Source organism: Camellia sinensis, unplaced genomic scaffold (genome assembly GCF_055761805.1).
Source record: "Camellia sinensis isolate YWXY unplaced genomic scaffold, ASM5576180v1 Unanchor6, whole genome shotgun sequence".
Classification (NCBI taxonomy): Eukaryota; Viridiplantae; Streptophyta; class Magnoliopsida; order Ericales; family Theaceae; genus Camellia; species Camellia sinensis.
The window spans coordinates 8,658,516-8,669,325 of NW_028129474.1; the positions used below are offsets into that span (position 1 = coordinate 8,658,516).

At 47.0% G+C, this 10,810-nt stretch overlaps 1 long non-coding RNA gene across 1 annotated transcript; it reads right to left on the reverse strand.

The window, feature by feature from the left end:
* Positions 1 to 1,385: 1,385 nt before the first annotated feature.
* Positions 1,386 to 2,474, reverse strand: LOC145818211 (uncharacterized). Its single transcript, XR_014359625.1, has 3 exons — positions 2,316 to 2,474; positions 1,902 to 2,063; positions 1,386 to 1,815 (listed from the first exon to the last, which is right to left on the reverse strand). It is a non-coding gene; the product is annotated as an uncharacterized LOC145818211 (long non-coding RNA).
* Positions 2,475 to 10,810: the final 8,336 nt, after the last annotated feature.

The following is a 10,810-nucleotide window of genomic DNA, read 5'->3' on the forward strand; positions in this document are numbered from 1 at the left end:
AAAAAAAGTCGCTTGTGCTTAGAATGCTGTGCCATTCTCTACATTTGAATGCATTTCGACTCCAACCGGTTCCATCTTTGAGGTCCGTCCTGTCAGATTGGGCTGCTTGTTTGAGAATTTGCCGTGTGCAGAATGAATCAAATGCCGTGTTATGGGCTGTATGCAGATTAATCCCCAACAGAGTAAGGGCTGTGTGTCCAGAATCAGGCAGTGGGTTGCTTGGGTTATTTTGCTGTCGGCTGTTTAACTTATCTGATTATTACAGTGCAAGTGTTCAATTTTCAGATAACCAATCATTCCATTTACATTGAGGTGTAACATGATGAGATGCGATGCAATGCATGAAATGTGTAAATGTAAACACTTTTTCAGATAAAAAGTCCGTTTCATTTCATTATCTTTTCAAACGTACAAGTTTTGGGAACAAAAATGTGCCTGCGGCAGTACAAGGTAATCTATCTACCAACCAAAAAGAAAAGTACAAAGAAAGAAAGAAAAGATAGCAAAAATCTGCATCTGTGTCAAGCACTCCGAAGGGCCGTCAGTCTGTCCTGGTCCTCTTCCTGGACGAGGGTCCAGGAGCATCATCAGCATCGTCATCAGAGCCCGAGCTAGAACCGTCTCCGGTCTCCTACTCCGATGACCCTGCCTCCGCCTCTGACTCCTCGTCGTCGTCATCATCCGGGACTCGAGCTCGCGAGCTACTCCCGACGTGAGTACGCCCTCCCCTGGTACGGGGAAATATCCTACCCTCCTCATCTCTCCCCCGAGCAGGGACAGCAGGTCTAGCTGGAGCACCTCCCGCCATGGGAATCTGAAAAGGAGGCTGAAAAGTACACGAAAGGGAAATGCATCAGTATGCCGTGAGCAGTTTATCAGTGCAGAATGCAGTGTGTGAGTACAGTGTATGAATGCCGTGAGCAGTTTGTCAGTACAGAGTTTAGTGCAGAATGCAGTGTATGCAGTGTTCAGATACTGTGAGATCAGTGTATCGGGTGTTGTGCCGTGCATCAGATTATGTAAAGCAGTGAATGAATGGTTTGAGGCCAGTGTCAGAAGGACATACCGGTATGCTGTAGACGGCTAGAAGGTCAAATGTCCGCTGGAGCATCCCCATCATCGAGGCATTCATCGCCAACGACTGACGGGTGTACTCAGAAGAAGCCTGCAAAAATATCAGATGCATTAGTATTATGTGGAATATCAAGTAAACTGAAATGAAATAACTGTACGAAGTGCAGTGATACATACCGGCAGAAGGTCGGGGATGTCAATGCACTCATGCCCAGCCGGTGGAGGGGCGAAAGGGATCTGATAGGTCGCCCTACCCTGCCCCTGGAAAGTCAGTACAGCGGGCAGGGCAGGCCAGCCAGCTCCTCGTCCACCCCGCACTCCGCCCCTGCCACGGACTCGGGCCCTCCTCGAAGATCCAGCCCCTGCTCCCGCTCCGGCCCCAGCCGCCGATGCCACAGGCCTGGCCCCCTCTGCTCGACGGCCGCTCAAAGGTCGCATCAGGTACGTCCGCACGTACTCCTGATAGTCGCCGGTGCCTCGGAAGCCGGCCTCCTCCCAGCCGATGGAGTAATCATCCAGCTGCTCAGGGGTCAGCCCCTCAGTCTCCCTCATCTCTACAGGAGGGTGAGCCGGGACTATCTGCTCAGGTAACCCGCGGGTCTGGCGTAGAAAACGCTCCCCCAGGTACCAAGCCCGACAGACCGGGCCCTCTAGCAAGATCCGGAAACGCGAGGTCTCCTCAGCACCAGGGAACCGACCCCGCATCGCCGATGGCAAGGAAGCCCATGGCCGCCATGTGATCTGAAAGTAATAGACAGTTTGTTATCTACTGTTATTGAAACATGCAGTGGGAAAGCGAAGCTAAACGAACTGAAAGTAAAGCATACCTCGGCCGGAGTGATGGTGTCGAAATATCGGCGGAAGAAGCCGAATGTCTCCCGTGGTCGCCGGGTGCATCTCCCGTCAAAGCGAATCGAGAACGGGACAGCCGGAGGAGGCTCCGCAACTGGTACAGGTGCAAGCCTAGGAAAGTAGGCGTAAACCCACAACTGCAAAACAGATGTCAGTATGGCTATCGGGTAAAGCAGAATATACAGAATAAAGCGGAAATAGCAGAGCCGTGTGTTGTGCAGTGTATTGTGTGCAGTGCATAGTGTGAGCAGCGTACAGTCAGTGTGAAACAGAATGTATGTGTGTGCCGTGTGTACAGTATACAGTGAGTGTAAAGCAGATCGCAGTGTGCGCAGTGTACAGAGTGCAGAGAATATCGGACAGAAATGAAAAGCGGAGAAGAAATGTACCTCCCAAGCCCGCCAGTAACCTCCGAGCAGCTGGCCGCTGCCGCGAGAAGCCGAGCTCATATAGCCGTACAGGGTGGCCAGAGCAGCGCCGCCCCAGTCGTAGTGCAAGATGTCTCGGACATCCACCAGTGCGCTGAGAAGGCAGAGAGGCACGGTGTTCGCCCGGTCGGCGAAGATAGTAGTCCCGAACAGGAACATGAGGAAGCCGCGAGCATACCTCTCCACGTCCTCCTCGGTCATCTGCACCTCCTCCCCCAATGCGGGCTGGACCCTGAACTGTGCCTCGAACCAGGAATATCGGACGAAGCCTGGACGAGTGTAGACGCGCCCGCGTGGGACCTCGCGCTACAGTTCGGACTCGATTTGTGTCACGGTTCTTAATCTGAACCAAAGAGTCCAAATCTGGCAAATCATTTTGAGAAACAGATTTTTTTGAAAAAGTAGTGCCAAACATGGACTGCTTTGCCAGATACAGAGTCGCCACCTAAATATTTTAAAATGGGGAATTTAGGAAACCCTGACTCGGTGCCGAAGGCCACATGTCCGTCATCACCGGAGTTGTCTCGGCTCGGGAGCTTGGGTACGATCGGGGAAGGTCAGCTATGAGCACCCCCTTTCGCCCGGTCCGAAGACCGGCCTCTACTAACCGTGATATCCAATTTTGAAAACGTTACGTGTTCTTAAACCGGTTATTAGCCTAGAATTACTATGTTGTGCGCGCAGCAAACAAGTATAGACCAAATCGCCCAAATTGGAACAAAACATTTCGTGTTTGTCTAAAAAAAGGGTTTGCTACTCGCAAGTAGGCTAAAATGTAGATTTTGCCACCCTTAAGTGGGCTTTCGGAAAAGATGGTTTTGCCACTATCTAGTGGGCTTAAAATTCACAGTTTTAACGCATTATCCCAATTTAAGCAATTTGGCCTCCATCCACAGGCATTCAAGCAGTTTATCTCATGTAAGCACTTAGCCGCATGGCAAGCATACTATTATGGCGACATTCACACGCATGTTGGATGCTAAAGCATAACCACTTACATTGTACTCCGTGCCAAAACAATAAACTAGTTAGCAAATGTGCGTGTCCTAGTTCATGTTATTTTGCCTAATGCAACACATACAAGATGCAATTTTAGTTAGGCTCGGTTAACCTAAATATGACATACGATATGCAACAGTTAACAAGTACTCAACTTGGAATTGAAATACAAGTGCAGTTAGCATGATGTACCGAGCCCGGTGCATGTCAACAGATGCATGAATGCACGCATGCATATCATAAGGTATGCTAATTTCAAAATGCCCTAATCTACCATCATAAGCTGGTAAATAAAAGGGAAGAAAGAAATGGGGATTGGAAGACATACACACACTCACCCACGCTTATTACATGTTTACCCTCACTCAGAGGGCTCGAATTAATATTACAGTCCCAAAATAATGAATAAATAAAATTATTACAAAATTTCCTAATTAATTGAAAAAAAAAAAAAGGAAGCAAAAGAATAAAGAGGGTGGCCACAGCCTCTGCCTCGGGGCGCGCAGATGATGCATGCTCGAATCCGTCCTGCCCGGAAAACCCGTACTATGCTCTTATCGCTTCTGTTTGTACTGCCTTGTCTTTCTGAAAAATTTCCAAAATGCTGGAACAAGCTCTCTGCATCCTGCAGAGCACCACCGGCCAGACAGAATCGCCACCGGCACTCCAAAATTCCCGTCGGCACTTTATCAGGTTCATCGGCACTCCAGATAGTGCCGGTCGGCACTAAATTCTGCCGGTCGGCAGAAACTTCCTGCAACAGACAATCTGACAGCAAACAGAGGATAGGCAGTGCATAGTATGGAGTTTTTGGGCACATGTAAGCATAGTCTTACTTCTTATCATGCTTTGGACTCAAAGAAGCATGACTTTCGATCCTCGAATCATCAATGGTACATGGTGAGTCAAAGGATCGAATTTGCCATTTAATATGAAAATGCATGCAACAAACAACATGAAAAACCGAGGCCTTATCAAGTTAGAGTCAAAGGTCCCGATGACCGGGGATCAAGGCACATTACATCACTTGAAGTATGAATGGTCCTTGACTCCCGCACTTGGTTTGACACCCCAAACCAAGTAAATGCAATGCATGCAATGCTCACAAGCCTCAAATGTGTCATACCACCAAGATGTAAAGCACAACAAACATTATGCTACCAACATGACAAATGTACAATGCTAAGCATGCAAGGTACCAAAATGGTGCAAACATGGACCAAATTGACTATGGGATCGATGTGCTACACAAAGTTTAATGGAACAACTATGCAACAAACATGGAGCAAGCATGCAAGAGGGCTTAAAAAATGGCAAATGGACAGACCCTTGCCCTCCTCAAAACAGTGACCAAAAGTGCTTAAAATGATAGGTAATCAACTCATGTTAACAAGCAAATTCACGGTCCCAAAGTTAAGACACAAAAGGGGGCGACTTACCTTCAATGACTTGACCACTCATGGCATGATCAAGACAAGTAAAAACAGGATCTATGCATGCAAAATAGGACCCCAAAAGCTCCTAGTATGGCAACTAAGATATCCCCCATGAAGCAAACACACTAAGGCTCATTCTTAGGCATAAGGGGACACATCTTCAAGGCATGAAAGAGGCCATGCATGCACACATACAAGCATGATTCTTGGACTAAAATATGACCCTAGATGATGCCAAATCAAGAGGGTAAACACAACCATGCATGCTAGAGGTCAAAATGCTCAAGGCTTCCAAGCCAAAATACAAAGCAACTCTAACAAACATGCTAAACATGACCAAGTTGATAACCAACAGATTTTAAACATGGAAAAACAATGCTAAATGCTCCATGGAACCAAGCCAACACACACAAAAATCATGGCCTAATCATGGGGTGTACTTTTAAGCAAAATGGAGCAATACAAAGCAAATATCACAAGCATGCAAGAGGGTCCAAATCCGACCAAAAACAGAGATTATGTAAGACCTAAGATGCCTAAAAAAGTACTGAAATGAAGCCAAGAAACAACAAGCACGCATGCTATCCTTTTGAGCCCAAAAAGCAAGTAAACAAAACCATAAAGGGAGAGGGGTGTCCCTCCCCTATGCAAGACTTCAAACCAACTTTTTTGACACTAAAATACACTGATTTTTGGTGATCAAAAGATCAAAATGCTGAAGTGAACAAAACCTTATCAAAAGGGCACCAAAATAGGCCAAACAAGGCCTATGAGGGTGAGTTTGCAATCTAACCACAAAGAGACCTCAATGAAAGTGTTAGAGCAGGAAAATATGAACCTTTTTTATGTTATACACAAGAGCTAAAACAGTAAAAAAAATAGGTAGAAAACCGATGCAAGTTTGGGGAATAAAGAGGAAAATGCTCACCCTTGAAGAACCCTTGAAGAGCAAGTGGTCTAGCCTCCTTCTTTGGATCAAAACCAGTCCAAAACTCAAGAAACAACTCCCCCAAGTCCCTCAATCTCGGACTAAGGTGTGATAGTGTGTGTAATGGTGCAAAAGTAAGGTAAAACACACCTTTTGGGCCAAGAAACACACACAAAGGAGGGGGAAGAGGGAGATATAGAGATAGAGTGTATCTATATTGTTAAGGGCTGGTTTTTGCTTCTAAGAGTCTAACCTAGAACCAAGAGGAAAGCCTCCCTCTTATAAGGATCCCTCTTGCAAAGCTTATTCAACAAGCTTGGCTAGAGGGAAATCCCTCCATACACGTGTGTGGAGGGGAAGGGAGTTGGTGCCAGCTATCACAGCTGGCACAAAATATCTCCAAAAAGTGGAGGAACAGTGGTCGGCTGCCCAAAAAAGCTATTTTGGCAAAAAAAGTGCCGACCGGCAACATATTATGCCGACCGGCAATAAAGTGTGCCGACCGGCAAACAAAAGTGCCGATGGAAGAAAAAGACCAGCCGGTGGCCTCCAGCCACTGCCGGTGGTGTATGGGGGTGTCTCACAAGGCATTCCCTACCCCTCTAAGGCAAAACAAAAGTGTTTGGTGCAAAACCAGACACTAAACAGTCGAGTTCGGGGATCCTGAGGCAAGGCGCGCGAGCCGAGACCTCCGGGAACTCCAAACGAACACAATCATGGATGATCACCGAGTGTTCAAACGGTGACGTCCAAGTCTTGAGGACGGTCAAAAATGGGGTGTCTACAGTTGCCCCTCTTTGACAGAACTCGAAAGTCATAACAATGACGGGAGTGAATGTCAAAGCCCAGAGACGACCCATTTTTGACAAGGCCGAAGACTCAGACAAACATACAAGACAAATAAGATATGCGCCCGGAGGCGGGGGCAAAATGCAAGACAATGCACGGAGCCGAGCATAACTTATGATCATGCAAAGAAAGCTGTAACGAAGCAAACATGCGACAGTTTTAAGCTAGCACACATTGCACTATACCACAATGCAGAAAGGATGTAAGAGAATTATGGAATTCTCAATACGTCTCACTCGGAGATAAAATACCTGTGCGGCTCGTCCGGTTGCACCAGCTTCAAATGAACCGTACATACAATATCGTGCCTGCAAAGAAAACAAACTTAACAGGTACAATATGGTTAGCGACATGCATGACAATGCAAGAATAGTGGTGTACTCGAAATGCGTGACAGCGCGAAGTAAATAGAGAGCATGACAATGCATATTGAAATACAACCAGGCAAGCGGAGCAAGCGGTCTACGCAGGCGACAAAATTGATCACAAGCACGCGGTCTACGCAGGCGATGAAACTAAACAAGCGGTCTACGTAATTAACACATGCGGTCGATGCTGGTGACGGAGTTAAACATGCGGTCTACGCAAGTAACGGAATTAAACATGCGATCTACGCAATCAAAACATGCGGTCTACGCAGGTAATGGAATTAAACATGCGATCTACGCAATCAAAACATGCGGTCTACGCAGGTAATGGAATTAAACATGCGATCTACGCAATCAAAACATGCGGTCTACGCAGGTAATGGAATTAAACATGCGATCTACGCAATCAAAACATGCGGTCTACGCAGGTAATGGAATTAAACATGCGATCTCTGCAATCAAAACATGCGGTCTACGCAGGTAATGGAATTAAACATGCGATCTACGCAATCAAAACATGCGGTCTACGCAGGTAATGGAATTAAACATGCGATCTACGCAATCAAAACATGCGGTCTACGCAGGTAATGGAATTAAACATGCGATCTACGCAATCAAAACATGCGGTCTACGCAGGTAATGGAATTAAACATGCGATCTACGCAATCAAAACATGCGGTCTACGCAGGTAAAGGAACGTACTATTACACAGCATAATCGAAACAATTTGCGGGGTTCACAAAGCATGAAAAGGATACGGGGCGGGACATTCTTTGCGCGCATCGAGCGTTGCTTGCAGAAGTTGTGGCCTGAGGTCAACTCAAAGGTTCACGTTTCAAAGGTGCGATTTCCCGTAATGTGAGGGCGTCCGACAACGCGGCTGACCCGAACAAAGATACGGAAGGTGCGTTAACCACAAGGGAAGTTCCATCGGTATCAATTCTGATACTTGGCTACCCTGCCATCCTACGCTTTATTTTCCTTTTTACTAGTAGTTTGAGCACATTGCACTGCCTCAGGCAGGTTTTATTCTCTTTCTCGAAATTCACACACTTTACAAAACATGTGATAGGGAATGAAACTAATCATTTTATTCAAAAGATGTTGCATTTGTGGATCTTCTGTGCATCGCATCGCAGGGTTTCACACCACAATGTGAACGAAATTGAACTCATTTTGGAAATTTGCCATCGTAATAATCAGGTAGTGAACCGACTTACAACTCGATAAGCAAAACAAGGACAAGACATAACCAAACAAGTGTAAATACGACTCGATAGACAAATCAAGAGCTCAAAGAGAGCGAAATACAACTCAATAAGCAAATGTTCAAAAACTCGACAAGCAGACATGCGTGGCTCTGCAAAAGTTTATCGCCGGGGGGGGGGGGTTGGGGGTGATGGAGTTCCCCAATGCTTTGCAAAACAGCTCAGGAAACCAGAAGGAAGCCCACCGGCACGGTCTAGGGACCACCGGCTGCAAGGAGTGGCTATCGGCCGTATATCTGTTTTGTCGGCAAACTAAGATAGTCGGTCGACATATCTTTATGCCGGTCGGCATATATTTCTGGCCGGTCGGCACGAAACGAGGGGAACCACCAGAATGTTGACACCTGTCCCCCCCACTCAACCTTATCTCCTACAAAAGATCCCAGCTTCGTAGTTTTCCTCATTTTCACACTGATTTGCTCCAATGGAAGAGTTTCTTGCTCAAAATCTCACAGCTTGGATTACTAGCTTGGATGGCTCGGAAAAGGTGAATTTCTGGGGTTTTGGCATAAATGCACTATTCACCCTGGGTCGTACCCCGTTGCATCTCCCGTTTCTTCATGCCGCGGCAAGGTTTTGGAATCCGGTGACACATGTCTTTAGCTTCGCCGGGCAAGAGATGTGTCCTACCTTCGAAGATTTCCGAGCCTTAATGGAGTCCGAGCGCGACGAGGAGCTCCTACCCCAACTTAATTTTGGTCATGCCCAATCCTTAGGGCGCATGTGTGGACTCAGCATGCGCGATGCTCGGTCTTTGATGGGCGATGGGATGTTAGACATTCCGAGTTTGGCCAATCGATTTTCTGATGCTGGCGATCGCAGCAACCATCACTGGCAAGGCTTCCGGCGTCATGCGCTCTGCTTGTGCATGTTGTCTCATTTTCTGTTCATTTTGGGCTCTGGAGGGGCTAGTGTCCGGTTGATTGAGGTCGTCCAAGGCTTGAGGGAGGGCAAGAGCTGTATCGCCATGGTTCTGGCCGAGACACTGAGGGGATTAGACGCCTTTTACCGTCATGAGACGACTAGGTTGGCAGGGAGTCCACTACTGCTACAGGTAATATTTCCCACCCAATCTCGCATTTCTGTATTGCTCACATCACTCGGCCCTCGAACTCAGTCTTTTCTCACAAAACCCCATTCTCACTTTTCTCTCCTCGTACATCTCTCTATTCTTTAATCTCTCATTTTTTTTTTAAATCCCTCCCCAGGTATGGCTGATGGATAAACTGCGGGTTGTGGACTCCTGCCCCGCATATTCAGCTCGCGGCTACTTCTTCCGGCATCATCTAGTCAATGCCTTGGATGAGGAATGGTGGTTCACTTGGATGTGCCACTTGTCCGCAGACCGTATTGCTTGGCGGTGTCCTTGGTTGAACCTTCCGGCAATGAGTTACAGCATGCCTCGACAGACTGGGATTCAACTAGTTGGTCTCACTCATTGTGTATTCTATTTCCCATTTTGGATTCGACGCCAATTTGGCCATGATCAGACCTGCCCGCCAGAGGGGATAGAGTATCCTGCTGCATTCCCAGCCCGAGGTGTACAGCTTGCTTGGCAGGCCACCGCATGGAGGATGAGAGAACTCCTGGCCCCCGCTCCTACTTTCAGTTGCACTTTGTCTGACGAGTGCATGGATTGGCTCAATGAAGAAGCGCAGATCGGACCTAGCTTGGCATCAGAGGCTTCGACCAGCTCTGGGAGGGGGCGCAGGAACACCTAACTTGACCATGCCCTAGATTTATTGCTTTATTAGTACTTTCAAGTTTTCTTTCCTGGATGTAATAAAAAGCAACTTCAATTTTTTGTAAGAGCAGGAAGACTCTGTTTTGAAATCAATGAAATTGAAAGTTCTGGTACTAAGAATTTTCCACTTTGGTCCAAAAATGGTCAATGTTGTAAAAAGATTATTTGAACAAAGTCAGCTTACATTAAAACTTTTCAAAGGTATTTTTGATGTGGATCAGAACTGGACACGCCTGAGATCTGTCACTGAGATGTACAAACCCCAGATTCCTGCAACTGGAAAGTTGCCCCTAGTCTGAAGAACGCTGCAGCACTGCATAGCAACTGAAAGTTGTCCCTAGTCTGAGTGGCACTGCACCGGAGATTCCAACGAATGCTGATGGACTAAGATGGCTGAGATGATCAAATGGACAAAGTTGATCGGGGAAGTGTTATGGCTGAACTCCAGGATGAAGCTGCCTACGTATCCCAAACATGGGAATCAAGCCTTACGTAGTTCCGGTTAAGGTCCACTCGGGTATTTTCACTCTCCTTTTGCGCTCTAACTTTTGCCAAGGCCGCCCTTTGCGGGTTTTCAACCTTGCGAGCTCAGTTTTTATATTTTCTAATTTTTTTTTGTGCTCTAACTTTTGCCTAGGTCGCCCTTTCGGGTTTTCGGCCTAGCGAGCCTCTCAAGGGTAGTATTTCTTCAACTTGTCCATATTGATCGGTTGAGAGAATTCTAAGCCATCTAAGTCCATTAGAACCACAGCTCCGCCTGACCAGATGGTTTTGATGATGTAGGGACCAGTCCAATTGGGTCTGAACTTGCCCCTCGGGTCGTGGATGGGAGCTCGGTTGTGTTTGAGTACCAAATCCCCTTCC